This window comes from Bicyclus anynana, chromosome 11, assembly GCF_947172395.1.
Source record: "Bicyclus anynana chromosome 11, ilBicAnyn1.1, whole genome shotgun sequence".
NCBI lineage: Eukaryota > Metazoa > Arthropoda > Insecta > Lepidoptera > Nymphalidae > Bicyclus > Bicyclus anynana.
Window position 1 is genome coordinate 7,898,423 of NC_069093.1, and position 6,000 is coordinate 7,904,422.

General features: G+C 38.2%; 1 protein-coding gene across 1 annotated transcript in view; it reads right to left on the reverse strand.

Annotated features, from left to right (window-relative positions):
- The window catches only part of LOC112054524 (uncharacterized), a 29,248-nt gene extending 23,857 nt beyond the window's left edge, over positions 1–5,391 (reverse strand). The window contains exon 1 of the mRNA XM_024094344.2: positions 5,194–5,391. The gene's annotated coding sequence lies outside the window, so the exon portion shown is untranslated. The remainder of the gene's footprint in view (positions 1–5,193) is intronic.
- Positions 5,392–6,000: the final 609 nt, after the last annotated feature.

The window sequence follows — 6,000 nt, forward strand, 5'->3', positions numbered from 1 at the left end:
TGCGAAGTGGCACATCAGCGGATTGTATTTCGTTGTCGTCATCAACCCATATTCGGCTCACTGCTGAGGTCGAGTCTCCTCTCAGAATGAGAGGGACAAAGCCATTAGTCCACCACGCTGGCCCAATGCGGATTGGCAGACTTCACACACGCAGAGAATTAAGATAATTCTCTGGTATGCAGGTTTCCTCACGATGTTTTCCTTCACCAATTGAGACACGTGATATTTAATTTCATAAAATGCACACAACTGAAAAGTTGGAGGTGCATGCGCGGACCGGATTCGAACCCACACCCTCCGGAATCGGAGGCAGAGGTCATATCCAATGGACTATCACGGCTACAAAGAATGGGGAATCTAAAAAGGCCCCCCACCAGGTGGACTGACGACATCAAGCGAGTCGCAGGGATTCGCTGGATGCAGGTGGCTCAGTATCGTGATGTTTGGAAGTCCTGCAGTGGACGTCCATCCGCTGATATGATGATGATGATGAATACGGATTAATATTTAAAAAATATTCTATTTAAAAACAAAACAGTAACATAGGATTGATGACATACAAGTTGTAGTATGATAACGTATCCCATTAAAATGTTTCGTTCAATAGATAAAATTTGTAACAATAGCTTTTGTAGTAATTTCTTAAGTAGTCTTAGGTTTATGGAGGTCTACTGCCATGCCATGCTGTTTTTATTTTTGCATGTATTTCGGCGTGTATACTAGCGGAAGCTCGCGACTTCGTCCGCCTTTACACCTCCTTAATCCGGCCCTCTCGCAAAATCCGTTCTTAGTGGACGTTTATACTAACTGTAAACTATCTCCCTGCTGAGTTTCAACTTTGTACATGAAGTGAAGGGCTAGATTCTTTCTTTATGTTCTTAAGGGTATGGTTACCACTGAAATTATTGGTGAATGAGGCATATCACCAGATGCTTCAAGTTAAGGGACGTAAAGCAACCTAAGCAAGACCACTTCCAGACTAATAGATTCATGATGCTAGACTTGACGAAGAAAATGGTTTTCAAGTAAATCTGCGTACTTATATAAAAACATCATTACTAGCCCATATTCGGCTCAATGCTGATCTCGAGTTTCCTCTCAGAATGAGAGGGGTTAGGCCAATTTACTTAGTTCCGCATCTGCCAATCCGCATTGGGCACGCTGGCCCAATGCGGATTGGCAGATTTCACACACGCAGAGAATTAATTAAGAAAATTCTCTGGTATGCAGGTTTCCTCACGATGTTTTTCATTCACACGTGATATTTAATTTCTTAAAATGCACACAACAGAAAAGTTGGGAACCCACACCCTCCGAAACCGGAGGCAGAGGTCATATCCACTGGGCTATCACGGTTCTATACAATACAAACTATACATAAAAAAAAGTAGTAGGTATTCGTGGCAACGCGTAACCAATTGGTTAAATAGCTTACGGCGTCGCGTGGGCAGTGGATCCCCCACACTGGCGTGTTGCTGCCCACTGACAAATACTTTACAGATCTTCAAATATTTGATTTCCATCATTTGGCCATTTGGTGTTATTTTATTTCCATTACTTTATGAGTTAGCGCTTGTCTGTGATCCCTACAATGAGAGCATGCTAACCAGGGGCGGAGCTATCGTTGTATCAGCCGCATCAATGATACGGGCCCCCGAATTACAGTGACCCCTTACGTGTAAAAGCAAAACTTACTAAAGTGTAATCCAAAATATCACTGAATCTGGTGATTCTCGGCAAAAAAAAACATACAAGAATCTGCCCATAGTTTCATTTTTTTTTTTACCAAAGTTTGTAGCGTGTGCCGAAAAGTGGAAAATATTCTAAAGGTTAAGTCGCTGTTATATTTATTTTAAGCATTTTTATTTCTTTTGTGAGAAAAAAGGGATAATGACTAGATTTTGGTATAATGATTTTTATGATACAATCGGGTAAATAAGGTCAATGTTTACTAATTTATACATAAAAAGCAAAGATTGACTGGATATTTGCAAAATAAATAAGATTATTATTATTAAAAATCTTTTATCGTACCTAATTATACGAAAATTCATACAGTTTTAGCTTTCTTACATTAATTGTGACATTTTTCAATAAATGAACTATAAACACACAAATAACAAAGATATTAGTAATTTTGTTTGACCGCCCATACAAATCTAACGATTATTATGTACCTACGACGTCATTATATCGTACCATTACCATCAAAGTAATGATAGCAATACCCTGTTACTTGCTTTTCTATTAGCTTACCTACTCTTAATTTATATACAATTTAAAAAACAGTCATCATTTATATTTTGACACAGGGCCCTTCAAGACACGCTACGCTTCTGACGCTAACCTATGGAAGGTGGTTACAGTCACGAAACAACAAAGAGAAAATGGTTCCTTTAAAGCTATGGCGTGCAAGGCATGCGGTTCACCTGATGTTAAGTGGTTTCCGTCGTTTATTGCAACATCTAAGGCATTGTGGACTGGGATTCATTTTTCCGCACCAAAACATTGGCTAATAAGGGAATAGCTCTAAAAATCACTTTATGCATCTCTCATTCTAGGTTGTAGATCAATTTATTTAACAAGAAGAAGTTATAGGGAACCTTATAAAGTTCTCACATTTATACAACAAATTGTATAGTTCTCGTCGAGTAAGTTTGCAATTCGCTGATTAATGCAACAATTTCTCCCTACTTTTACCCTTAGTTCAAACGTGGTAATGAAATGAGCATATATAATACTAATACTAGCTGACGCCGTGTGGTTTCGCTCGCGTGGTTCCCGTTCCCGTAGGAATACGAGGATAATATTTAGCCTCCCTTCATATTTTTTTTTCAAATCGGAGCAGTAGTTCCTGAGATTAGCGCGTTCAAGCAAACAAACAAACTCTTCAGCTGTATAATATTACTCGTAGTATAGATGTACTGAGTAAATAGTAACTTCACTGCCAATTGTAACATTCTGCTAAATACGATTTGGAGCCAAGGCAATAATCACGTCTTCGTAAGATTGTGACATTTTTCAAAGCTTTCCATCAAGTAAAAACATTTGACGGCCGCGTGGCGCAGTGGGTAGAGACCCTGCCTTCTGCATCAACGGCCGTGGGTTCGATTCCCACAACTGGAAAATATTTGTGTGATGAACATAGGATTTTTCCAGAGTCTGTGTGTATTTATATATTATATAAGTATTTATATGTAGTATACAAAATATAAATATTATAATATAATATCAACTATCTTAGTACCCATAACACAAGCTACTCTGTAAGCTTACTTTGGGGCTAATAATAATAATCAAGTAAAAACATTACTTTTTGAAACAAAAAAGTGCATAAAAATATGCTAACTGATACAGAAAATTTCGTTGAAAACGTGCTTTCTAACAAATGTAGGCGGAGTTATGACCTTAAGGCTTTTGCTTTAAGCGCAGCACTGACCTATAAAAGTGGAACAATAAGGCAATTTTGAAATTTCTCTATTATGAAAGTAAACCTACTTGATCCATTAATATAGGTGTTTTAATAATGTAAGGTAGGTGTGTAGAGTAAAGTTTGTTTTCCATTTCTTTAACAATGGAGTTTTTAATGGTCTGTGTGTAATATGATCATTAACAACTCACTGCTGATTACGGGTCTCCCTCTCAGAATGAAAGGGTTAGACTAATAGTCCAGTATTTCAAACGCGCTAGCCCAATGCGGATTAGCAAACTTCATACACGTAGAGAATTAAGAAAACTCTCAGGTTTCCTCACGATGTTTTTCCTTCACCGTTTGAGACACGTGATATGTGATGCATGCCCAAACTGACTTCGAATGTTCACCCTCCGAAGCGAAGGCAGAGGTCATATTTAGTAGGCTATAATGGCTCTACAAAGGTTTGCCCGATACTGACCACGCTGGGCATGCGGGTGGGTCAGCGCAGGACCAGATTTCTCGCACCGGTGTCGCTGCTGCCCGACACCGGCCTGTGCCATTTAAAAATCTAGCCATTGTGAATGGATATACCGCCATTTGTCGGTCGCCAGAGCCTCGTCGGTCCATCTGCAGGGTGCACCACGAGCAGGTGAGGTTGGCAGTTGGGGAGACTGACTGGTACTAGCCTCCCTCTTACACGCAGCTCTACATATAATACATATTTAGTATTGGACAATGGTGCTTATGTACCAAAGTTATTTAAAAGTATTGTAGAGCGATACTTCAACTCTACTTTTTTTTTATTCTTTACAAATTAGCCCTTGACTACAATCTCACCTGATGGTAAGTGATGATGCAGTCTAAGATGGAAGCGGGCTAACGTTAGGAGGAGGATGATGAAAATCCACACCCCTTTTCGGTTTCTACACGACATCGTACCGGAACGCAAAATCGCTTGGCGGCACGTCTTTGTCGGTAGGGTGGTAACTAGAAACGGCCGAAGCCTCCCACCAGCTAAAAGGTAGGTATAGATAGGTACACACACAACAGACAGATAAAAGCTAACGCGCTACATAAATAATTTTCGAATTCCTCAATAGCTACTGATTATGCTTCAATACCCATTTTTTTTGTATTTGGACCTACTTAGACGACCTCGCTCTTTCAAAGTTTTATTCTTAATAAAAAATTTAAAACTACCTTCACAATTTAAAATCTTAATTATATGTTACACTAGCTGACGCCGCGTGTGCCGTTCCTGTAAGAATATGGGGATAATATATAACCTATAGCCTTCCTCGACAAATGGGCTATCTAACACTGAAAGAATTTTTTAAATCGGACCAGTAGTTCCTGAGATTAGCGCGTTCAATCAAAAAAACAAACAAACTCTTCAGCGTTATAATATTAGTATAGATATCTAACATTTAAACAAATCACTATAATATGGATGGAGGTATTGGTTTTCCTTAATTTTATTATCATTATCAACTTTATTAATGTTCCATTTATTCTATTAGAAAGTATAGATATTGTACCCACCACGCTTTTCCAATGCACCAAAGTATGGTGGGTTCTATGTGATTTTACATATCAATAAAAGTAGCTACATAATCATTGGAAACCAAAATAACTTGCGACTCACGCGGCTCAAGGCAAGGACGTAACCCGTATAACATATTCTAAAACAAAATCAAGGTCTCCGCAGCGGGCACATTTTCTTAATCATCTAAACAATTAATATTATCAATACATATCCTACGCAATAAATCACATACCTGATAGTCTGAACCACAGAAACACAACACTTTATTATTTCACAGTTTTGTTCTTTTTTTAAATACACTTTTTTTTTAAACTTTATGTGTCGCGGGTGCTTGGAAATCGGCGCGAATGTCGGGCGCGCGGCGGGCTCACGTCGTACTGCCTCAGATCATCTGGCTGTTATAGCGAATGACGAGTTTAGCGGTAGCTTACGCGATGATGACTCGCGGCTGAGTAAATACTCCGCGCGATCCGTTTTGAAAATGGAACCGTATCAATATGTTGTTTAGAAACACAACTAATAATGAAAAAGAACAAAAAACTAGTAATGACCACGCATGATTAAATAAAAACATTTTTTAGCTCTACCTCTCAACTTCTTTTCGCGTAACCAGATTACATTTTTCGTAACGCATACACCAGCTTACTTCTCAAGTTAACGTCCGTAAAAAAGTTTTACTTAAATTAAATATGTAGGTAAAGCAGACCCCTAGCTTTCATCTGCGTAGTTTCCATTTCTATTTGAATACTGGTTTTTAACTTTTCATTGGTAAAAGGTTTTTTAAATCGGTCCAGTAGTTCCGCAGCTTACTCGTAACAAAAAAAACATACAAAACATCAAAACTTACCTCATTATAATATTAGTTTAGATAAACATTTAGAGATAACAGAGAAAACAAGGAAAGGAACTACTAAACTTAAACTACAACTTACCTACTAATTATAAATCAGTATCAATTTTATAAAATTCCCTGTGACATTCATCGCGTAAAAAACCATGGTTTTCTTCTTACTTCAAATGACAGTCTTTCATACAAAGT